Consider the following 25,816-nt stretch of genomic DNA (forward strand, 5'->3'; position numbering starts at 1 on the left):
GAATACTGAGCCCACCCCACTCATATACCCAGGAAGAGATGCAGAGGCTGGCCAGCGCCAGGGGGTGCCTGGGGTTTGTGGTCCTCTCCAGGCCCTCTGCCTAGCCCTCCACAGTGGGAGCGGTGGCATCCTGCTAGAGGCCAGTGCGCAGTACAATCCCAGGCCTCTGTCACATGTCAGCAGGCAGTGCAAAGGGAGGCTGTAATTGATGCTTCATCCTGCTCTTGCATCCCCAGGTGGCTTGTCCCAGTTCTGCAGATACACATTTCCGAGTCCTGCTGGAGGCAAAGCTTGCTCCTTGGCGCCCTTCTGCATCCTCCTCCCCTCTCCTCATCTGAGCCTTCCAGCCACCCACGCCACCGTCCACCCCCTCAGCACTTGTCCATCTGTCTTTCTACCCGTCGCTGAGTGCAGGGGAAGGGGGCAGAACTTCCCCGCACCCGGCCCGGGCAGCATGTCCTGAGTAGGCGGGTTGCGTGTAATTTGTTGTCCTAATAGTAAAAATAATCTGGTGGTAAGTGATTGAGTGGGTGTATAAAGAGTTAAAATTACCAAGGTCATTCTTACTTGGGCTGAAGTTACAGCCAGGAGGGCTGGGGATTAGCCTGGTCCTGGCACACCTGGAGGCTGAATCAGAGATGCTCCAGGCATCTCCCCCGAGCCCCGCCCCGGTACACACAGCCTCCCGCCTTCGATCGTGTCCCCCCACCTGGCCGGCCGGCGCTCCCTGCCGCCCCTTCCCCGCGGTTTCCGTCCTCGGAGCGGAGCGCATCCTCTCCTTGGCCCCTCACGGGCACCACCGACGCTTCGCTCGAGCTTTCCGGGCACGCGCGGAAGCCAGGGTGGCCAGCGTTCTCCCCTCCTGTGCGTGAGTAACCCAGAGGTGCAGACGGGGCAGCGGGACAGTTCGGGATAGAGAAAGACTATGGGAGCATCTCACTCAGTCCAACGGATGCAAGATGAGTCCCCTTCCAGTCCCACCCTCGGCGAACTGGTCGTCAGATGTCTCCCTGATCCGGATTCATCTGACTCAAGGTCCCAAGTGCTTGCCACAGGGCAGGGGTCGCTCAGGGCTGTCAACGCTCTGCTTTTGGGCCGTCCTTTAAAGCACTGGGGCGGGGGTGTGCGATGGGGCATAAACGTTGATAAGTGTTGGGGGAAGGGTTGTGTCTTTTCTCCACAAGGAGGTTGAGAAAGTGTTGCCTGAGACGCAGAAACTCCTTTCTTCCACATGCTTTGTTGTTGTCTGTGTGTGTGTCTCGTGCATTTCAGAATTCCCCGCAGAGAATCGAACCAGAAAGGAAAAAACAAATATTCCGGGCTGAAAAAGAAAGACGCTTCCCGGAAGTTATGATGGCATCGCATCGCGTGGGAGCGCCTTCCTTCTGTGGCCAAGAAAACGGAGGGCTATTAATGGATACAGATTGTGGGTGGCCTATTTCCTTGCAAGTCATCCTAAGTGGAAGGCCTAACTGTGCTCCGTCAAGCTCTTTTCCTCGAATTCGTTTGCAAAAAATTGCTTCCAGAGCTTCCCTGCCGAGGAAGAATACACCACATTATTTTAGAGAAGGCCAAACACCGCCCGAGAATTCCTGGTCCCCTAGCCTTGTCTTCCACACCCTTGTGCATCCCTGACTGCAGGCTTGCATCTACTTGGTGCTTACTGTCGACTGTCGCTGGCAGGCTGGGGTGGGGGAGGGCGGCCTCCGTTTCCAGGCTCCACCACTCTTTTAGGGCACAGATGAAGGAGGGCTGAAGTGTGTTGCTAGGCCCTCCTCCTCAACACAAAGGTCCTGGTCTAGTGCATTTTGGATGTGACTTCGAGAGACACCTATGTCCACAAAAATGGGCCCAGGTCGCAGTAGCCAGAGTCCGGGAAGGCCCTAGGGCCAGAGGTCCATTTGGCCACCTTGGCATCTGTCCTTAAGGCCACAGAACTGCCTCAGCTGGGGTCCCACTGCAGCCTGTACTCGCACTTTTTCTCCTTCTAGTGCCGATTCCCTATCAGAAACCTAGTGTTTAAGGTGGGAGGACGGAGGTGGTGAGGAGGAATTAGACCTGGTCAGTGAATCTTCTGTTTAGTCTGAGAAATAAGTGAAGATCGATTTCGGGTCATCTTCTCCTAGCTTTAGACTAAACAAGACAGGCTATCCAATGCCACAGGTGGAGGAGATGTTATTCATTGAAAGTTCTCTTAGGGAAAGTTCTCTTAGGTATTTATTTGGAAGCATGTGTCCACAGAATGAAATCTCAAGGGTATAATGAAACCGCAAAAGGTGCTTCCCAAACTGACCAGAGGTACTTGCTTTGCTTGGTGGCGGAATGGGGATGGCTAGGGAGAGATAGAGGGAAAGGGGCCAGTGAAAAAAATGAGCCCTCTGCATTATCCCCAATCTTCAGAAAATACACTTTACTGATGAACTCACCAAATGCTCAGAGGCTGGGGGGGAGGGTAATGGGGTCACAGACTTTGGGGGCTTCTATTCTGATGGGCCCCAAGATTGATAGTTGGGTTGGGGATGGGTCTCAGCCAAACAAACTTAGACCTTAGGGTGTAAGGGGATGCCAGTGGACATTTGTGTTCCATCACAGATAAACAAGTGAGTTTGGAATGAAAAGCAAAATCAACCTGCACTTTCCTTTTTATGCTACTTGAGAATGTCACCCATTTCCAAGTGGCAGGCTTTGGTCTTTGAGTGTGTTTGTGCTTGACAATGAGTGTCCAACATCCCTGCTCACCCATGTGGATCACGTGACACACGTACCCCTGTCCGTGGCAGGCAGGGTACAATTCTCAACCTGCCTCCTTGACTGAGAATTCACACCCAGGGCGTGACATTGTGCCTCCAAATACCTCCAACTTTTCCCGTGGTGACTTGGGTTTCCTTCTGAATCTTGCAGGACCCCCTTTCTGCCTTTTTCTCAATTCTCCCTCCCCCACAGTTAGGTCGGTGTGTCTCAAGTTGTTGGTGCAGAGTATTGCCCGGGGGTCCTATTAAAATGCAGGTTTGAATTCAGTAGATCCGGGTGGTCTGAGATTGTATTTTTAACACACTCCAGGTGAGGCGGGATGCTGGTCTGTGGACCACAGTTTCAGTGCTGACCCTCTAGATCCCAGTTGAATTTCTCAGCCCAGTGTGGTCCTCAAGCCGTCGGCATCAGAGCCCCGGGGAGGTGGGGTGGGGGGGAGGGACCGGGATCCACACAGAATCTGGGGAGGACACCTGGCACCCACGGTCTAATAAAGTTCCAGATGACGCTTGTGCAGACAGACGTTGGTGAGCAGCTGCTCCAGGAGAAGAAAGACTCACAGCCCGGCCCCCCGAGCCCCCCAGCCCTTCCCCGGGCAGAGCCGAGGTCACAGAGACCCATGGGCTTGTGCTGCTGCTACGTGCACAGCCTCCTCCATCTGGGCCCCCAGGTTTTGGTCTCCTGAGTCCTGGAAACAGGAGATCGTCTTTGTGGGATGGCTCCAATAAGTAGCACTTCAGATCTTGGCACAAAGAAGCCCTCCTCGAGGGGAATACCACATGTAAGAAAAATCACCCAGGAAAGCACTGGAGGGGGGCAGGGTGGGGAAGGACCCTCCCCCGACTTTGTTCCATGGAGCAGCCCTCAGCACAGGGGAATTCCCCGAGCCATCGCTGGGGCCGTGAGGATGGTGAGTCAGGCAGGGCTGGTCGGCAGGACCCTGGCTGCCAACCCAGGATGCCGCCTCGGGGCAGCACCGGCACCCTCCATGGCGGACGCAGAACCTCCCAGGAGATGCGCCTTCCCGCGGGGCAGAGACGGGCATTTAGCCCAGTAGACCCTGCCCTGCCCCAGCCCCCAGCAGAGCATGCACTGGATCCCACGCCTGAAAAACGCAGGTGACAAACCATGTACAAATCTGATCACATGAGTAGATGGTGTGCCCCCTTGGCACTCATAGCTGGTGGCTGCTGAAACCCTAGAAAGAGAGTGTAATTACACCATGCTTGCTTCATACGTTCATTTCCCTTGTCAAGTGAGACGTCTCACCCTTAACCAATGGTTTTATCTTCCCTGAAGGCTGTCTGCCTGCCCAGCGTGGACCTACGGATGATTTCCACTTTCATTTTAACGCAGACGTAATAACGACCCTAATGTTACCACCACCCCCCATAGCAATGATGGTGCCCCTCGTGTGTGAAAGGACTTGCACTTTGAAAACATGGTTCCCCAGCGCCAGATCCCGGGAGACTCCGAGCCGCCTCCCTATCCCCTTCCTCCGAATACGCTGGGTGTCTGCCAGGTGCGGGCGTGGAGAAGTGCAGAGACAGACAGCCAGCTAGAACCCCTGTGATGAGTGCGATGAGGAGGGCGCAGCGGGAGGGAGGCTTCTAGAAGCCCCCCATGCCTGGACTGAGCCCTGGAGACCGAGCAGGAGTTTTATAGGGAAACACACCAAGGCTGGAAAGTCTCTCCCATTCAGGGAACCGGAAACAGCCAGCACTGCTGGCGCTGAAGATGAGCATGGGCTGGGGCAGGTGAGGAGAGAAAGGCAGGCAGGGGCCAGAGCAGGAAGAGCTTCCTATGTTCTGCCTAAGGTTTTGCCCCCTCCTCCCCACCCCCACCCCCCGCAGGAGCCCCTGTAAGGCCTTACGCAGAGGAGCCTTTAGGAGTGGGTCCTGGTGGAGGCCCGAGCCGGCAGTGCGCGGCTGCCCGCCTGGAGAGGATGGCCTTGGCATGCATCAGTGCTGTGCTTGCACGGGCGGAGAGGTCCTTGCAGACTTTGGTGCTTGGCTTTTCATAGGTCAGTTCCCCCACTACCCTTCACGCCCCATTTGGTGCCCTGAATGGATCTAGAGTTCGCCATATGTCTGCGATGGTGGCGGCAGGACTGAGGGAACCCAGCCATCAGGTTCATTTTCAAACAATTGGCGAGGAAAATACTTGGCACAATTAGAGAAATGGTTAATATAGTCTCACTTAAGAAAATGGAAAATTGACGTTAAAAAAAATATTCAACAGAAAAACAAGCAAAGGACGTGTGTAAACAAATAATTTAAGATAATATATAGAGGCACAAAGAACATAAATAAATAAATAAATGAACAATACACATGAAAAATATTTAATACTATTAGCGACCAAAGTCATGACCATTTAATCAGAGAGTTGCCACTTTTTGTATATCAATTTGGCCATATTTAAGAAGCAAACACCCAATTCAGTACTGAGAAGAGTGCTGAGGTATGCCCTCCCCAACACTGGGGGCATGGAACTTGGAAACTTTTCTGAAAGCAATTGGGGAAATTAAAACCAAAAGCCATGACAATTTCTTGTTCTGTGATTTTACTTTCAGGAATTTCTCTTAAGGGAATAATAAATGAGGCAGCAGATGTATTCTCTGGGACACTGCAGTGTTAAGTGGTGAGCCTTGGAACATAGAAGCTGAATGTTTGACAAACAAAACAAAACCAAGAAACACAAAAAGTCATCTATGAGGAAGTGTCTCAGGCCATGGGACAGGCCAAAGGGGAGTGCAGGCCACGGTCCACCAGCTCACGCCTGGGGGGAGGCATTCCCCAACCTGTGTTTCCTGATGCCATCCTGGATACACGACCCTGAAGAGTTAGGGCTGGTAATGAAAACCTGCCCCAGTGACCCTGGGTGCAGTTGGGGTCAGCCCTGGGCCCCCTAAGGAGCTGACTCCTTCTAGGGTGCAGTTGGGTCTAGGTAATGTTTATTAGGTGTTTGCCGAGCCCTGGCAAACCCACCGGGCAGGGGGCTTGTCTGTTTTGCTCACGGCCGTACCCCCAGTGCCTGGAAGAATATCTGCCAGAGCAAGCCCATGGTCAGCGCCAAGGCCGGGGTCCCTGAGCCTGAAGCTTGCACGATTTGGGAGGGCCTCTTTAAGACAAAGAATTCAAAATTAAAAAAAAAAAAGGTTCAAAATAAATAATTTATTTAGCATGAGAAAACAGCACATTCTAAGATTTTAAAAGCCTATAAAGGCCACAAATATACAAGATACAGGATAATAGTAGAATCGTATTAACTAGCTGACTGACTCATCTCTAATATGTTCACACAGACCAGCTTCTGCCACCTAGTTTTGAGGCTGTGGCTCCACATCTTCCAGGGCTGGGCTCAGTAAGGCCCACTTTGTCCCAGTGCTGTCTCGGTGCCGCGTGGTAGCCTCAGGGCCCCGGTGGGTCAGCAGGGGGCAGGGTCCCGGAGCCACCCCGAGATGACTAGCAAAGATGGAGGTGACCACGTACATAAGCACCCCCTCCAACTCAAACTCAAGTGTCCCCATCTCAACATCCCACCAGCCAGGTCCCAAATTACCAGCAGCCATCCCCATCCCATATGAAGTGAAATGCACTGGAGGGAAAGTTGTGGTTAAATATCTCACTTTTGCAAATTTCACCAAAATCTATGACTTTCTAAAAATGTCGCTAGAGTCCCTCCCAGAGCTGGTCCCAATAGGGACCAGTTCAAGTGGGGGTCCCCGAAGCAAAAGACCACTTTTTTTTTTTTAAATGTTTCGTTATGAAGTGTTGGGGAGTGTTTTTTTTTTTAATTTACTTTTTATTTTTTATTTTTTTAATTTATTTATTTTGGCTGTGTTGGGTCTTCATTTCTGTGCGAGGGCTTTCTCTAGTTGCGGCAAGCGGGGGCCACTCTTCATCACAGTGCGCAGGCCTCTCACTATCGCGGCCTCTCTAGTTGCGGAGCACAGGCTCCAGACGCGCAGGCTCAGTAGTTGTGGCTCACAGGCCTGGTTGCTCTGAGGCATGTGGGATCTTCCCAGACCAGGGCTCAAACCCGTGTCCCCTGCATTAGCAGGCAGATTCTCAACCACTGTGCCACCAGGGAAGCCCCCAACCACTTCTGTGCTTAGTAAATACGTGTTGCTTTGAGTAAAGGACACTGTGATACTGTGATTTATAATAAGAAATACTCATTTGGTCTTTGTCCCCGATTCTGGCTCACAGCTCCCAAAACCCTTGGAATTTCCTGAACAGTAAGAACCACAGGAGCATCTTTTGTTCTACTTGGTCTCTTGTCCTCTGAGCCACGAAGGTGACATGGGTGTCTTGTTATTCACAAGCCCCTTTTCACCACTACTGGGTTTATGTCCATGAGGCTTTTGGAAGCACCTGCGTATGGGAGCTGGTTGCCAGGGGAACCAACCGTAAACAGAGGGGTGCAAATTTCAGTCCCACCCCCTGATTTCCTGGGAGGAGAGGGGCTGGAGATTGACTCAATCACCAATGGCCTATGACTTAATCAATCATGACTATGGAGTGAAGCCTCCTTAAAAACCCAAAAGGCCGGTTCAGAGAGCTTCTGGGTTGGGGAACGCCTGGAGGTGTTGGAAAGCTCCACATCTTTTCCCCATGCCTCACCCTCTGCATCTCCTGCACCTGGCTATTCCTGGGTTATATCCTTTTATAAAAAACCAGTGATCTCGTAAGTAAAGGGTTTCTCTCACTTCTGTGAGCTGCTCTAGCAAATTAATCAAACCCCAGGAGGGTATCCTTGGAACCTCCAAATTACAGGCAGTTGGTCAGAAGCACAGCTGGACTTGCAGCTGGCGTCTGAAGTGGCGGCAGTCTTGTGGGGCTGAGTCCTCAGCCTGCGGGACCTGATGCCGTCTCCAGGTGGAGAGCGGCAGAACCGAGTTGAATTGTAGGACCCCCAGCTGCCGTCAGAGCGCTGCTTGTTGGCAGTGTAGGGAAAAGCTCCCCCCACGCTGGACTCGGTCCTAGAATCGTCAGACCTGCACCTGGCCTTGGAGGAGCTCTGGTTGCAGCGCTGAGACCCAGGGCATCTGGTCCAGGTTGGACTCCTGAGACTTCCTGGGCATCACCTGGGCAGCAGGGACCCTGGAGCTGACCTCAAAGCCATCACAGACCTGGGGCGCTCGGACGTGGAACGCTGTTCACAGAGGTACTTGGGGTCCCTCGTTGCCTTGAGTCTTGCGCCAGGGCAGGTCCTCACACTTCCATCTGGGAACTCAGCCTTTGAGGCTGGGGGCTGCTCTTCCTGCTTCTCCAGCCCGTGTGGTGGTCGGAAGGGGAAATGGGGGGACGCAGCATGTTTGCTCAAAGGACCTGCTGAAGTCTGAAGGCTCAGGTTCCTGAACTCTGAGTGGAAACCAGAGCCCTATGGGGCCCTCAGGTTACGACGGACAGACCTGGGGAAGGTATTTTCATGGACCCCTGCGGTGGGTTTGGGAACCAAGGTCATTAAGCTGGTGGCCATCACGATTTAACTGTAGTGGGAGCAGAGGGGCCAGGGGTCGGGGGACTCCAAGAGAGGAAAGCCACGCAGTTTGCTTTCACCCATGCAGTTTGGCTGGTATCCACCGGCCCAGTGTACCCAGCTGGCAAGAAAGCCATCTTAGGCACTCATTTAGAAATCAACACTCTTCCTCCGGCCCCCACGAGGGAGGTGGCCCTGAAAGTCCCCACTGGATGGATACTGTTCTCTGGGGACTGCAAACCTTGCACTCACCCAGCCCGGCTCCTGCATCACCCCTCGGCAGGGCGGCCGTGCCCTCCCTGGGGGCCTACAGGGGACAGTCCCGGCCCCTCCCCACCCTGCTCCGGCTCAGCGGTGCCTCGCTTCTCGCAGGACCGAGGGGCAGGCTAGAACCTGGTCTACTGCCCACTGCAGTTGGGCCTTGGTGCATCCCACACTCTGGTCCTCACCTGTGGGGCTGTGGTCAGCGATAAACAGTGATACTGACCCAGGGTGGCGGTTCTCCGGGTTGGGGTCCACACTGACAGCAGCCTCCTGCTGAGCACACAAGCCGGCCATGCAGCTGCTCAGTGGGCAGTCAGTCAGCATCTCTGAGGCCTTAGACCTCCTCCACGGGTGACGTGTTTCTGTTTCAGACCACGGTCCTGGGTGCTTTACGAGCTGCCTGGGTTTGTGTAGAATACTACCGGGCAAGGATTTTGGAAGTTAGGATCCATCGATTCTGCTGGCCACTCTTCAGATAAATTCCCCAGTCAAATCCACCTTTGTTTCTCCCAAGAAACCGGATCTGGATCTTCAGTCCCCCTCAGTGAGAAGGTGCTAAGTCTGCCCTCCTGGCCGAGATGCCGGAGAGGACCAGGCTGAACATAGCGTCCAGCTATGGACGGGAACCGGGTTCCAGCTTCTCAAAAGAATCAAGCCGTCAGCCTCTTCAGGAGCTAAGTCTTCTTTTCAACATCTCAGTTATTACACCCCCAACCCCAAACTTAATTCCCTAACCTCTGAGAAAACTTCCCATCTGGTGCTGACCATTGTTGTCAAACCCCCCAAATCTAACTTCAAAAGGGAGTTGATCTGAACACCCTCGGTTCTGTATGGGCTTGGTTCAATGCTTTTGTTTCATGCAAAACAACTGCTGAAGAAGGATAGCCATTTCCTTTGTGCCCAGGGGCCCCTGGCCCCTCCAGAGATGTTTGGAGCTATTTATAAATGTGACACACAGTGATGCCTGCCTTGGCAAGCGGGTCATACAGAACTTGAAGTTTGGGGAGGTCGGAACAGATACCCCAGTCTGAATCTGGCCATGATGTCATTTGCCTTCTAATTCCAGGTGGCCTGCTGCCCGGGGAAGCCATCTGAGCTCTTGAGGGAACCAGGGCCCCACAGGAAATTTCGGTCCCTGAGGACCCCCGCTGGTAGGTTGGGAAACGTCTGGACCTGTAACAGGTCCTGGGATTGGAAGGCTCCAGCACTCCATTTTGTCAATTTATGCCCCCAGAGAAGTTCTCACGTGTTTTAATGGAAATCAGTTTCCCTCTGCCTCACCATCCTCTGTCTTGTCCTTTTAGGCAACGGCACAACCCAGGGCAGAGCAAGATGCTTTAACCACCCAGACTCCAGACCCAGATAATCTACAGCTGGGCCTTCTAAGATGCTCCTGGATGTAATTTGGAACCCTTTTTTTTTTTGGCGATTTTTAAGGCATCATTGAGAATGGTAGAAATGACAAAAAGATTAGAATCAAACAAGCATTTTTTAAAGGAAAATATAATAGATCCTAAGAAACTGTATGTCTGCTTGGCATTGCTTCCCAGAAAACTCCTGGGATTGATTGTTGAACATACGGTTTGTAACTATCATGAAAAGGACACAGAGATGGCCGGGGGTCTGCGCTAGTTCAGAAAGAGCAGGTCATGCCAACCTGGCACCCCTCCTTGTTCAGACCATGCCGCTCAGTTAGTACCTCAGGTGGAGCACATAGGGAGCATTTTTCTGATTTCATAAAATATGAAATATAAAGTATGAAGTAGATCAGATCAATGAATAAAATACCAACCAAGATGAAGGTCAAGTTTGGATTTCAAATTTTAAATATGAAAAAAAGAGTGGATATATGTATAACTGATTCACTTTGCTGTACACCTGAAACTAACACAAGATTGTAAATCAACTATATTCCAATAAAAATTAAAAACAAAGCAAAACAAAAATTTTAAATATGGGAGAAACATGTTGGCAATTCATGGGAAAAATAATTGGGGAGTTGTTAAATAAACCACAGTGTGGTGTGATTAAAAAGCACACATAAACCTGCCCTGCCTGCCTGAGCGGCTATGGCCTCCTTGAGGGTGGGTTCTGTTCACATCGTCACATCTGTTCCTACACCAGTGCCAGTCACACGCTGGGGGCTCAGCCGTTTCTGGCGGCTCCTGCCTCAGCCCTCGTGGGCTGCAGGGAGAGGGACAGCCCTGGCCCCAAGGTGGGTCCCAAAGGCTGGGAGGAGAAGCGCTCGGTGTCCCCTGTGAGAGGCAGTGCAGCCGCTGGAGGTCCGAAGGCCTGCACTGAGCTTAGGGACAAGTCGGGGCTCGCCCCTGTGACAGCAGTCGGAGGGGCTCCAGGTGGAACCGTGCAGAGGGGCCCGTTTGCAGGTCCAGGTCGCTGACCTTGGCAGACACAGTGCTCAGCGGACACCCACGAGCTCCTCTACATTTTCCTCTGCGGTTGGTTGAGTTCATGTGACCAGATCTAAAAAGGATGCGTCACCTCACGGCCACGGATGTTACGAGCTGGTGTGTCTCCTCCATCCCTCTGAAATTATAAAATATATATATACACATATATAGTCTCTGTCCCTTGTTCCAGTCACAGAACTCCTAAAATCCAGGTAATTTCCCAAGTGGTAAGAACACTTGGAGCATCCTTTGTTCTAATATTGGGTCTCTGACTTTGGTTCCTGACACAGATCTCTTAAATCCTGTGGAATTTCTTGGGCGATAGGCATGTCTGCTGTTCTAACGAGGCGGCTTTTGGTGGGTTCCTGGGTGGCTTCCAGATGCGGGCTGGTCACGAGAAAGGTCAAGCCATTCTAATCATGCTTAGAATGTTCAGCCCTACCCCTACATCCTCCGGGAAGGACAGAGAGCTGGAGATGGAGTTAATGATTGATCTTGCCTATATGGTAAAGCCTGTATAAAGACCCCCAGAGTGTGGGGTTCTAAGAGCTTCCGGGCTGATGAACACATCTACGTGCAAGAAGGTGGTGCTCCCCCCCCCCCGACTCCACAGGGACAGAAACGCCTGTGCTCGGGACCCTTCTGGACCTGCCTTATGTGTCTCTTCATCTAGCTATTCATTCATATCTTCTACTATCTCCTTTTTAACGGACCAGCAAATGTAAATGTTTCCCTGAGTTCTGTGAGCCATTCTAGCAAATGATCAAATCCAAGGAGGGGCTCATGGGAACCTCTGATTTGCAGCCAAGTCGGACAGAAGGTGTGGGTCACCTGCAGACCAACTACGGGTTATTGGCATCTGAAGTGGAGGCAGTCTTGTGGGACTGAGTCCTTAACCTGTGGGGTCTGATGCTAAACTTCAGGTAGACAGGGTCAGAACTGAATTGCTGGACACCCAGCTGGTGTCACAGGTTTTCTTGATGTGTGGAAAACCTACATTTCCGGTGTCGGGAGTGTTGTGAGTGAGTGGTATCGTGAGGGTGAAGGTGAAACACGCAGAGAATGATTTTCTCCAAGGAAACCCTCCCTTCCCTTCTCCCTGTGTCCTGGAAGCTATGTGTCGTGATGGCCGTGTCACAAGATGAAGGGATCTGGTATCTCTGACTCATGCTGGGAGGACAGTCCCTCTTTGTTTGAGTGAGAAATAGACTTCTATTGTTTTGAATACTGAGACTTTTTAAATTGAAGTAGAGTTGATTTACAATGTTGTGTTAATTTCTCTTGTACAGCAAAGTGACTCAGTTATACATATATATACATTCTTTTTCATATTCTTTTCCATTATGGTTTATCATAGAATATTGAATATAATTCCCTGTGCTATACAGTAGGGTCTTGCTGTTTATCCATCCTATATATAATAGTTTGCATCTGCTAATCCCAAACTCCCAATCCATCCCTCCCCCACCCCCCTCCCCCTTGGCAACCACAAGTCTGTTCCCTATGTCTGTGAGTCTGTTTCTGTTTTGTAAATAAGTTCATGCGTATCATTTTTTTAGATTCCACATGTAAGTGATATCATATGGTATTTGTCTTTCTCTGTCTGACTTACTTCACTTAGTATGATAATCTCTAGGTCCATCCATGTTGCTGCAAATAGCATTATTTCATTCTTTTTTATGGCTAAGTAGTAAATACTGAGATGTTTGAATCTGTCTACTATAGAAGCTGGTGGTTCCTTGTTCTGTCTAATACACTGACCAAGTAGGAAGTGTTTACAGGGACTATTATCTTGTCCAGATGTGATGAAAGGCAGCCTGCTCAGATTTCCCTACTTTTCTAGAGAGTGAGGATTGTCACCTTGGTTTCGTCTATCTGCTTTACTGGTTCAAGCTCCTTTGGTCAGATTGTCTTTAATAAAAGGCTTCTGCTGTTTTTTCAAAAGGCATAAAATAAGTCTTCTGTGGTCTCCCTGGTAGAGCCCTCAAACACATTTCTGGCCCATTTTAATTTGTCAGAAAGTTCTTTATCCTGAGGTGAAATCTGAGTCCCAGACCTCCAATAAATGAATCACGAAGCATTCACGAGTCATCGATGTCCTACTACACTATATTCTGTATGCACCTTTCCATTTTAAGAAGACAAAGAATCTGCACAGGAAAAGGAAAGAGCTAAAGGAGAGTTTCCAACCAGCCGTCCATTGCAGAGAGAGGCATCACACAACAGAACTGATGAGTATTACGTAGTGCATTTCAAAGTCATGGTGAGGGATGAAGGGTGTTGTTCGCCATCGGTCTCAGGATCTTGTGCTGTGCTTTTGTTGCTATTTGAACATCCTGTACATCGAAATTATTTTTTGAAACATCTTTATCATGAACCATAGACAATAGTATTCTTCAGAATCATCTTTGGGGTTTATAGCAGGTGGCTCTTACAGAATGTAATATATTTTCTTCCATGTGAATGAGTCAAATGAAGGAGTGGATTCTGCAGCTCTGTCAGTAAAGGTATGATCTTGGGACACTCACTTACCTTCACTAGGGCCTTGTAAATGTGCTCTCAGCTTTCAAGAATAATGGGATGTGGAGTAAGGAATATCTAAGCAGCCTCTGAATTTCAGAGGACCCATGAGGGAATATTTTTTTATATTTAATCCCACCTCCACCGCTCCCAAACCCCACCAACAGGGATTCTAATTTAACTTTGCAGTCTTGATCAGAAGGCTCGGATACTTTTTCTCTACTATCTATGCTTTTTAATTAAGATTTCTTGATGACCTGTGTCCATGTGTTTAATCTCTAGTAGTGAGAAGTTAGGCAGCACAGTTCACAAGATCACCTTCCCTTTGGACACTTGAGTTTGGTAATTCTCTAGAAGGATTCACAGAACTCATTGAAAGCCGATATACTCATGGTTACAGTTTATAACAGCAAAAGGATGTAGATTAAAATCAGATAAGTGGAGAAGCACGTGGGCGGCGTCCAGGAGGGAGGGCTCCTGACTCGGGCCTTCCAGTCTCCTCTCCCCATGGAGCCATGAACAGTGCTAATTCCTCCCAGCAATGATGTGTGACAGTATGCGGGGAATATTGCCAACCAGGGAAGTTCACCCAAGCCTTGGTGTCCAGAGCCTTTATTGGAGCTCCAGGGTCAACTGTATGCATGGCTGACCTCAGTCTCTAAGCCTTCTGGAGGTTGTGCTGATACTGCATGACTCAAAAGCCCCCCACCATCAACACATTGATAGACACTCCAGTGCAGTCCAAAACTCCAGGTCAACAAATGCCCCACTCATCGGTAGGGCATTCCAAAGGCTTAGAAATTACCCACCAGGAGGTGAGGGCAAAGGTCAGCCCTCCTATTGGTCAACGTTAAAATTCTTACTACGTATGCAGAAATGTTTTCTTTTAGATAAGCTTGCAAACACCAGTCTTTTTTTTTTTTAAATCTTGTTTTCTATTTGAGACAAAACAGTCAACAGCTTCATCCACAGTAAAGGCACTTTGAACACCTGCTATTGTGCTTGGAGAATTCTGTGTTAATTGTTGACATATTTTACCTTGCCATATCTCAGCCATGTCTTCTCTATCAACAGGTCATGGCATGTGACATGTTACATGCACCAGCAGCACAAATGGATGGAGTTGTGGAAGGGTTACCACCCCTTGACCACAGAGTGGTCAAGGCTTAACCTGGCTTCTGACCAGTACTGTTATTTTGGTCGTGGTTGCCAATTCCCAGCGTTCTGAAAAGAAGGCATGATGAGATGCAGAACAATGTCAGCAGCCTCAAAATCTGCAGTTGATTTGTCACTGTCACTCGATTACCTTTCACATACCTGTTTTCTCCTTCTCTCCAGGCTCAGAAAATGGGCAACACTCTGGCTCCACAAGGCTAAGAACTCTGCCTGCGCGTGAGGTCTCATTTATCCCACTTTTAGCCCCTTTCTCTCCTCGAGTTTTCCCCTTCTCCAAATATGAACAGGTTACTCCTGTCTCTGATAAACATTTTTATTTGACCTAATTATATCCCAATTTTCTGTTAGAGTTTTTTGTTTGTTTATTAGATTAAACACAAACCCAAGATTTATTTAACTCATGATTGAAGGAGCCAGTGAGCTGAGAGAGCTGGTTCAAGGGGTTATGGGAGATACAGAAGTATTTATAGGCACAGAAAGAATGCTGGAAGAAGATTACAAAATTCCATACAAATTGGTTAATGTTCTATAGTGGAATAATAACATTTGGAGTTTTCTTTTCTGTAAGGTATAAATCATTTGCATCTCTACAGGACGAAATTCTTTGGATAACAATAATTTGTGAGTGATATTAGCAAAATTATTTTGTACCTATTTCTGTTAAGCCACATACAAAATATCTTTTCTGATCACAATGGAATAAAACTAGAAGTCAATAACAAATGAAAACTGGAAAATTCACAAATATATGGAAATTAAACAATACTCTCAAACAACCAATGGGTCAAGGAAAAAATTACAAGTGAAATTAGAAAATATCTTGCAAGAAATGAAAATGAAAACAAAACATAATTATGGGAGGTCAAAACTTATGGGAGGCAGCAAACACAATGCTAAGAGGGAAATCTCTAGCTGTAAACACATTTAAAAAGGAAGATCTCAATTCAACAACCTAACTTTACAGTTGAGAAAAAGAAGAAAAAACTAAACCCAAAGCTAACGAAAGGAAGGAAGTAATAAACATTAGAGTGGAGATAAATAAGATAGAGAATAGAAAAACAATAGAAAAAAATCAGTGAAACCAAAAGTTGGTTCTTGAAAAAGATGAACAAAATTGACAAATCTTTTTTTTCTATATAAATTTATTTATTTATTTATATTTATTTTTGGCTGTGTTGGGTCTTCGTTGCTGTGCACGAGCTTTCTTTTAGCTGCGGTGAGCCGGGGCTACTCTTTGTTGCAGTGTGTGGGCTTCTCATTGTAGTAGCTTTTCTTGTTGCAGAGCACGGGCTCTAGGCGCGTGGGCTTCAGTAGTTGTGGCTTGCGGGCTCTAGAGCTCAGGTTAAGTAGTTGTGGTGTGCGGGCTTAGCTGCTCCACGGCATGTGGGATCTTCCCAGGCCAGGTCTCGAACCCATGTCCCTTGCATTAGCAGGCAGATTCTTAACCACTGCGCCACCAGGGAAGTCCAAAATTGACAAATCTTTAGCTAAATTGATTAGGAAGAAAAGGGGAGAGAAGAAAAGTCAAGTTACGAAAGTCAGAAATGAAAGTGGGGCCGTTACTACTTATTTTATAGAAATAAAAAGGATTATAAGAGAGTAGTAGGAACAATTGTATGTCAACAAATTGAATAGCCTAGGTGAAACTTACAAATTCCTAGAAACACACAACCTACTGAGACTGAATCATGACGAAATAGGACATATAAATAGACCTCTAACTAGTAAGGAGATTGTATCAGTAATCAAAAATCTCCCAACACAGAAAAGCCCTGGGTCAGATTGCTTCTCTTGTGAATTCTACCAAACATTTACAGAGGGATTAACACCAATCCTTCTCAAACTGTGCTGAAATATTGAAGAGGAGGGAACACTTCCTAACTTGTTCTATGAAACCAGAATTTCTCTGATACCAAAGCCAGACAATTACAAGAAAAGAAAACTACACACCTTTACTTTTGAATATTACGTAAAAATCCTTAACAAAATACTAGCAAACCAAAATTAGCAGCATGTTAAAAGGATTATACACTGTGACCAAGTGGGATTGTGGCATTTATTCTCAGAATTCAAGGATGGCTCAACATATGAAAATCAATTAATGTAATACATATTAACAGAATGAAGGAAACAAATCGCATGATCATCTTAATTGATTCAGAAAAAGATTTTTGACAAAATTCAACACCCTTTTATGATAAAAAGACTCAGTAAACTAGTAATGGAAAGAAACTTCCTCAACATAATAAAGGCCATATATGGAAGCCTACGGCTAACATCATATTCAATGGTGAAAGACTGAAAGCTTTTTCACTAAGGTCAGGAACAAGAAAAGGATACCTATTTTTTGTCATTTCTTTTCAGAATAGTGTTGGAAGTTCTAGCCAGAACAATTAAGCAAAATCAATCAATCAATAAATGACATTTAAATTAGAAAGGAAGAAGTAAAATTATCTCTGTTCACAGATACCATGATCATATATGTAGAAAACCCTAAAGATTACACAAAAAAACCTGTCAGAACTGATCAATGAATTCAGCAAAATTGCAGGACACAAAGTCAACATACAAAAATCCATAGTATTTCTATACAATAATAATGACAATCCAGAAAGGAAATTAAGAAAACAATTCTGTTTACAATAGCATCAGAAATAATAAAATACTTAGGAATAAACTTAATCAAGGTGGCAAAGGACTTGTACATTGAAAATTATAAAACATTGCTTAAAGAAATTAAAGAATATACAAATGAATGGGAAGACATCCTTTGTTCACAGATTGAAAAGACTTAATACTGTAAGATGCCAGTACTACCCAAAGTGAGCTACAGATTCAATGCAATCCTTATCAAAATCCCAATGATATTTTTCCAGAAATAGAAAAACTCATCTTCAAATTCAAGGAACCCTGAACAGCCAAAGCAATCTGACAAAGAAAAGCAAAGTTGGAGGACTCACAATTCTGGATTTCAAAACTTATTACAAAGCTACAGTAATTTTAAAAAGTGTGATACTGGCATAAAGACATATATATCAGTGGAATAGAATAGACAGCCCCCAAATAAACCCTTTCACATAAATAAACCTTGGCACAAGGGTGCCAAGACCATTCAATAAGGAAAAGACAGATTTCTCAACAAATGGTGCTGAGAAAACTGGATATCCTCATGCAGAAGAATGAAGTTGTACCCTTACCTTACAGCATATACAAAAAATCAACTCAAAATGGATCAAAGAGTTAACTGTAAGAGCTAAAACTATAAAACTCCTAGAAGAAAATGGAAAAGCTTCATAACATTAGCTTTGGCAACAATTTCCTGGCTATGCCACTGAAAGCACAAGCAACAAAAGAAAACATACATAAATTGGACTTCATCAAAATTTAAAATTTTGTGTATCAAAGTACACTATTAACAGAGGGAAAAGACAACCCACAGATTGGGAGAAAATATTTGCAAACCATATATCTGATAAGGGGTTAATATCCAGAATATATAAAGAATTCCTGCAACTTAACAACAATTAAAACAACCCGATTTAAAAATAGGCAAAATACTTAAATAGACATATCTCCAAATAAGATATACAAAGGCCAATAAGCACATGAAAAAATGCTCTGCAGTCTACATTAATGACTGTTAGGGAAATACAAATCAAAACCACTATGCGATACCACTTCACACCCATTAGGAGTATTGGCAAGGATGTGGAGGAATTGGAATCCTTGTGCATTGCTGGTGGGATTGTAAAATGGTTAAGCTGCTGTATAAAACACAGAATCACTACATGACCCAGCAATTCCACTTCTGGGTATACACTCAAAAGAATTGAAAGCAGGGACTTGGACAGATATTTGTACACCCATGTTCACAGCAGCATTAGTCATAATAGCCAAAAGGTGACAACAACACAAATGTCTATTGACGGATGAATGGATGAACAAAATGTGGTCTACAAAACGTGGAATATTATTAAGCTTGAAAAAGGAAGGAAATTCTAATACATGCTACAAAATTGATGAACTTTGAAGACATTATGCTAATTGATATGTCAGTCACAGAAGGATAAATACCCTGTGATTCCACTTATATGAGGTGGAATTTGAGTTAGAATAGTCAAAAGTCTTAGAGATAGAAAGCAGAATGGTGGTTGCCAGGGGCTGGGGGAGGAGGGAAAGAGGAGTTAGTGTTTAATGTGTATGGAGTTTGAGTTTGGGAAGATGAAAAAGTTCTGGAGATGAGAGTCACAGCAATGTGAATGCACTTAATGTCACTACAATTAAAATGGTAAATTTTGGGTTACGTATATAAATAAACACAATAAACACATAAATAAACATAAATAATAAAATAAAATAAAAATAAAATAATAAATAAAATAAAATAATAAAATAAAAACATAAATAAACACAATAAACAATTATTTGCATTTTTACAAGTTAACACCAATCCTTACACAATTAAAAAAATTTTAATCAGTAACTAAGCAAGATAGATACCACTCGCGCAGGGTTTCACAACCCTGGCACTACTGATATTTTGGGCCAGATGATTCATTGTTGTGGGCATTGTCTTGTGTATTGTAGGACGTTTAGCAGCAACTCTGCCCTCTTCCCACTAAATGCCACTAGCACCCCTCTCCCCCTGTGACAACCAAAAATGTCTTCAGACATTGCCAAATGCCACATCTCTATTGGTTGGGAACCACTAATAAGGGTTCTGGAAATTCTGACTTAATCTCTGATATTGAATGTTGTCTAAGCAGCATCAGCTTGGAAGTCTATAGCCATAAATTTATTCCTTGAGCTATCGATCATTAGAAGTTTCTGGCGGAGTCCTTTCCACCAACATCCTTTAGACCATCATTCTCTGCTGTAATCCAACTTCCAGAGTCTGTAGTTTAGAGCAGAGCAAGTCCATACCTCAGAGAACTGATCTCCTTTATGGTGTGCATGAAATATTTACGTGATTGACTTGAGTTCATAAACAGACAGATGAGACTATTAAGCACCCCACCCTCACAAAGACTATTAACCCCAAGTCTTTACTGTATTTCATGTGGCAGAGAAAGATTCTCATCATCTTCCTATATGCTTAGACCATAAAGCCAGATTCCTAATCATTGCTGCCAGTGGGGAATAAATTATTGGCCACGTGCAAATCAGAACCAGAAACAAACTAGTCTAAGGACCAGAAATAGAACCAAAAATCATGGGACAGGGGTGGAGTGCAGAGAAACAGAGAGTCAAAGAGGTGAATTCTATTACCACTTGGGATTCACTCCAGGCACCAAGAAAGTATGTTCCTGGGCTTACCTGGCCTAGGACGTGCACCTTTTTGGGCAATGACGTTCTGAAAGTTGGATCCACTTGGACATCACAATGGAATCTCCAAAACTGTCAAAGTCCCAGATGCGTATGCTGAAGCTCCAACCCCGATGTGACTGTGTTTAGAGTTAGGGCCTGTGAGGAAGTGATAAGGGTGCCCTAATCTGGCAGGGCTGGTGTCCTTATAAGAAGAGGAAGAGACACCAGAGATGTCTCTCCACCACGTAAGGACACAGCAAGAAGGCGGCCATCTACAAGCCAGGAAGAGAGCTCTCAGCAGAATCTCATCATGCCAAACCTTGATCTTGAACTTATAAGCTCCAGAACTGTGAGAAGTAAGTTTCCATTGTTTAAGCACTCCATCTATGGTATTTCGTTATGGCAGCCTGAGCAGGCTCATACAGTGTAATCCCCCCAAAGTTGTCAGCATGACCTACAAATACAGGAAGAACATGTGTCCAAGATACACTTAGCCCTTCAATGGGGGCCCGGCGTGATGGACCTGGATTCATCCCCAAGGCCCGGGGTCATCCTGCTGTGCTGCTTTCTAATAAAAAGACCTACCATCTATTGATTGCTTATTAAATGCAGACACAGTTCTAACTACTGCATAAACTGTAATTTTATCTAATCCGCACAAGAACTGCTGTTAAGCTTATTTTATACCTAAGATCACTGATGCACAAAGAAGTTAAATTACTTGACCAGGGTCACGGAGTTAGTGGCAGAGCCAAGATTCAAACTCATGCAACCTGGCCCCAGTGTCCCGTATACTTACCCCCACACCACGTTGTCTGCACCCTCTCTTCTCTCTGTCTCAGAGTGCCTGGCTGATTATTCCTCTGTCGAATTCCTTTTGTCTTAATCAATCCCTTCTAGCAACATGAGTGTTAACTCTGGAGCCAGCCATACCTGAGTTCCAGTTCTATCTCTGTTACTTACTAGCTGTGTAATCTTGGTCAAGTTATTTATTAGGTCTAGTCCCCAGTTTCCTCATCTGTGAAATGGGTGTAATAGTAGATTCTATTTCAAAGAGTTGCTGTGAGAATTAATTGAGACAATGTAAGGAAAATGTCTGATATATAGTGGGCATTTGATGCCAGTTCTATTAGAAAGCTAATCATATATTGTTTTTCTCTTGAATACAGGATAGGGGCTCTTGTTCTGGGATCCATAAGCCAGCACGGGGAGAGGCTGACAGGCAGGCAAATGTCTTGTGTGTACCTTTATTTTTTTCTGTGGAGAAAGACTACAGCTTTTATTATATTCCCAAGAGAGTATGGACCTCCCCGAATGTTGGGAACCACTGAATTTGAGTCTGGAGGTTGAGACCGGAGTCATTCACATGTCCTGCCCTCAGCACAGCTGGGCCACAGCAGGACCTGGGTCTTTCAGGTCTCCTCCCCTGAGCGCAGCGCTGGGCACACAGAAAGTTTTCAGCAACGTGCATGGAATTGAATTCCATTGGAATTTAGCGGCTATGTCATGGCCTGGGACAGGGAGGTCCCTGATGTTACCAGCCTGTCCTCATTCCATTCAAAGATGCCCATGGTTAAAAGATTTCCAGATCACATCTTTAGTCCAATAACAATATTTCAAAGCTGAATATCCCAAATGCTGCATTGGAAAAGGATACTGATTACATCAATCAAGCTGCACTATGACGTTTATTGCTAGCTGACTACTACATGGGTGGAGGGGATGACTGTTTGTATGGCAAGTCTCTATTATCCCTCTTTGCCCTGACTTCACTGGAGTACCTTAAAATAATAGCAGCTATCATGTAAAGAGTAGAAACACAAACTATTCATTTTAATTTTTACCCTTCTACTTGCGGTTTGTTATACCCATCCCCAGTTCAAAAGGATTCATACATACCTACATACATACATATATATATATATATATATATATACACACACACATATATATATTTATTTTTTAAAGTATAGTTGATTTACAATGCTGTGTTAGTTTCAGGTGTACAGCAAAGTGATTCATTTATGCATACATATATATGTATATGTGTGTATATATATGTAGGCATAATGAATAGACATACATATATACATATACAGGATTCACGTCTATTTAGATATTTATTTCCAGTTAAGGTATTTAATATATCTTATGTATCTTACATATCTATATGAGATCTGTGTAGTTTCATATAACACATTTCCTGCAAGTCTCATTGAATTAAAAAATTCACATTTTACATGAATTCTGGAAAATAAATAACAATTTTCAAACATTTAAAAAAGCATTTAAGTCAGCTTCCAAAATACACATGATACAAAAGGATCAAATCCATAAGAGAGGAAATCAGAGTGAGAAAAAGAAAAGAATATAAAATAGAATAAAACCGTGGTATGTTAATGTACAAAATTGGGATACAAATTTGGCTCTATACTTTATAGCAGCTGAAGCAAAGAAAAAAACCAAAAACAAAAAAACCAAAAACAAAAAAACCCCAGAATTTCCAGTGTCCAAAATGTAAAAAACTAGTCAGCTTGTCAATAAAAGCCCGAGACGAATTTCTGCCATGAGTTGTCACAGGGGGTCACAGGCGAAGCGTGGACCAGGTCACCTCCCTTCATGGACCTAACAGTTCCATCTGCCCGTTTCTGGTCCAGTGCCTCAGGGAAGTTGATGCCCTGACACCAAGTGCAATTCAGAAAAAGCAATTCTGTGAGGGGCCAGAGCAGTGCTCTTGAAGTACACTGTTTTCTAGTAAATTGGCTAGAATGCAAGGGAAAAAAAAAAATAGACTTTGGAATCCTCGAGCAATGGAGAGAGTGCATATTCATTAGCAAGCCTCCATGAAGGATATTTTCTTGCTCCCCAGCCTGGCGCTGTTCTCTAGGGGGGAAAACCTGAAGCGTAGGGAGTCTGGGCTGCTCAACTAAGAATGTCATCCTCTCATGAATATTCTGAAGCCTCAGAAAATGATCGGTATCCTGATGTGCATGGTGCCGGGCTGATGGAGTACGGGCAGTTTGGTCGAGAATGCCTTCAGAAATGCACACAACTAGGCAGCGCAGGGCTCAGCATTCCACCACACAGAGCAAGACAGCCGGAATTCGAGTCTGGGCATGCCCTCAAAGCAGGCGTTCCAGATGCTGCCAGAGGACACACACGTAGAAATCCGTGTTCTGACGAATTGTCATGGTAATCACACTGCTCTTCTGGATTTGATGGCTTATTATCCAGTAGTCAAGGTAATTGGGGATATTTTGGCTTCTCTGTTAGATGGGACCGAGAGTGGGAACAGCAGGGAAGGGGAGTTTTCTGGAGGGAGACAGAGGCACTGCTGGAAGTGGGGGGGGGGGGAGGGGGAGGGAGGGGGAGAGCTGGGGGGCTGTGCAGGAGAGACCATAGAAGATAAGAAGCGGCAGCGGTGGAGGAAGGGCAGAGGACAAGTGTTGCTATGGTCTGAATGTCCACGTCTCCCTAAAATTCATATGTGAAGGCTACTCCCCAAGGTGATGGTATTAAGAGGTAGGGTCTTTGGGAGGTGATTCAGTACTGAGGGTGGAGCCCTCATGAATGGAATTCCTGCTCTAAGAGAAAAAGCCCCGGAGAGCTCCCTGGCCCCTTTGCCCACCATGTGAGGGCCCAGTCTGTGAGAGGGAGGAAGCGGGTTCTCCCCAGAACTCGACCATGCTGGCGGGCACCTTGATGTCAGCGCTGTCAGAAAGAAATGTCTGTTGTTGATAAGCCACCCAACTTGTGGCACTTTGTTATAGTGGCCCCATCGGACAGAGACGGGGTCTTCACCTGACAGCCCGTCCCAGGGCGGAGTAGCCTCTCAGGGAAGGGCTCAGCTGGTGGTCCAGGTCGGGGTCTGTGGTCAGTGGGTGCCAGCACAGAGCCTCTCTTTGCCTCTTCTCAGGAAGTGAAGGACTCCAGAAGCCCCTGAGATAAGCAGGGGTCTGGGCACCCTCACTGCTGCATAGACAGAGCATGTTCTGCACTGAGGCTGGGGTTTGCTGTTTGGGAACACTCTTCCCGTGAACAGGGCTCCAGGCTATCAAGTTGGGGGTATTTCCCCCAGGCTTCTTGGTAGGAACTCAAGCTAAGTACTTTGTTGTTTTCAGTGCATATTCTTGATTTTTCCTGTGGCCGGTATGCCCTTGAGACAAAAGGTTATGACCACCAGGATTAATCCAGTGAAGCAAAGGCTTTGCCCAGACCTTGTCCACATAAAAGGAACTGTTCATATGTATTTTTCTACATGATAGTCCCTGGCTACATCCACTGTAGACAAGAAGGGAAAGAGGGCAGTTAAACAGTACTGAGCTGCACTTGAGGATTATTTGGTTTTAATATTATTTTTCTTTGCCCTCATTGAGCAGTCTGGACCGGCCTGTGGCTCTGACAGCCCCCTCTGGGGCCATGGGAGTGGCTTCCCCAGCAGTCGTGCATGGGGGCGGGGCTGAGGGTGCAGTCACTAGCAGGGCCTGCTCGGGCTGCAGACCCCTTGTTTGGATCAGGTCCTCGCGCTCTGCAGGGCCACGAAGGGGGCTTGATGCTTGTGAGTGTGCCCCCATCCCCGACCAAGGTGATAAGGGGAGGGGGGATGGACATGTGAGACACCATCCGATGGACATGATCGCCCTAGCCTCTCTGCATGTGGGCTCAAGGATGACCCTGACATTTTGACCCTGTGACTGGGAGAATGAAAATGCCGTTAACAGAAATGGGAAAAGGAGACAAAGGGATTGGTGGGGAGAGCAAGATGGTAAATATGAACACCGAACATGAGCTGTTGGCAAGCTATGCACCAGGGGAGAATGGCCAGTGAGCTGGACGGTGGTCTGCGGGGTGGGGGCCATGGAGGTATTGATGCCCCGGTATAGAGCAGTCATCACTGCTATGTGGTCCCTTGTGCAGAGATGGCAGGCGGAGAGAGGTGAGGAAAGAATGAGGAATCCTTAGTTTAAGAAAGAGGAGGAGGAGGAATAGGAAGCTGCTAAGGAAACCGGAAGCCGATCAGAGAGGAGGAAGGAGTCAGGACAGACCAGTGTATTGAACGAAGTGCTCGATTGCTCTCAGAGAAATCAACTCTGCTCATTTCAGCAGAAAAGACACATATTTAAAAGTCACTTGGGTGGCTTCCAGAATCTCTGGAAGAGGTCTGGGGCTCTGAGAGGAAGAACACCAATGGAGACCAACGGGGCTTGCATCGCAGACACCGTTGGCTCTGGACGCTGGCATTTCTGCAAGCACTGGGGCCACTTCTGCTCCAGGAACTCGGTTCTGAAACTGGCATTTCAGCCAAAGAGAGACCCTCCTGGTCCTTGCTTCTCTGCACCAGCAGACCCTGATTCTAAGCCTGGGGGCAGGAGTATCTGATTAGCAGAGTTTAGGTCTCAGGACTACTCTAGCTGCAAGGGAGGCTGGGGGAAATATAGCATCTGTAGCTTCCACACTGGGAGCTAGGTTTATAAAAAGGGTAGAGGGGATAGGGGACTCCTGAGTCTGTTTGTGTTTGGAGAGAGAAAGAGAGGGAAAAGGTGAGAGAGAGGGAGGGAGGGAGGGAGGGAGACAGAGACAGAGACAGAGAGAGGCGAAGTCCAGAGACGAATGGGAAGACGGAGGCTGATGGAGCGAGCACCAGCTGGGAGGGGTCAGGAGAGGCAGGAGGCGAGCATATGACATGGAAAGAACAACTTGGGAGGAAGGAAGGGTGAAGTCAGGGAAGCTCTTGGAAGATGGCCTCCCTTGGCTCAGAAGGATACGGATTGACACAGGATGGGATGGCACCCTGAGGGGAGGGAGTGACAGTGCCAGGGGCGGCAGGTGGCAGGGCTCTGGAAGTAGGGAGTGCAGGAAGTTCAGCCCAGCACCCCAGAAGGAGGACAGCCTGCGGGGCTCGC

General features: G+C 46.7%; 1 protein-coding gene across 2 annotated transcripts in view; it reads right to left on the reverse strand.

The window, feature by feature from the left end:
- Positions 1 to 9,898: 9,898 nt before the first annotated feature.
- The window catches only part of RAB4A (RAB4A, member RAS oncogene family), a 99,079-nt gene continuing 83,161 nt past the window's right edge, over positions 9,899 to 25,816 (reverse strand). For both annotated transcript variants that reach the window (XR_014249182.1, XM_082408019.1), the window contains one exon: positions 9,899 to 16,093. The gene's annotated coding sequence lies outside the window, so the exon portion shown is untranslated. The remainder of the gene's footprint in view (positions 16,094 to 25,816) is intronic.

The sequence above is a fragment of the Balaenoptera borealis genome, assembly GCF_965194805.1.
Source record: "Balaenoptera borealis genome assembly, chromosome: 10".
Classification (NCBI taxonomy): Eukaryota; Metazoa; Chordata; class Mammalia; order Artiodactyla; family Balaenopteridae; genus Balaenoptera; species Balaenoptera borealis.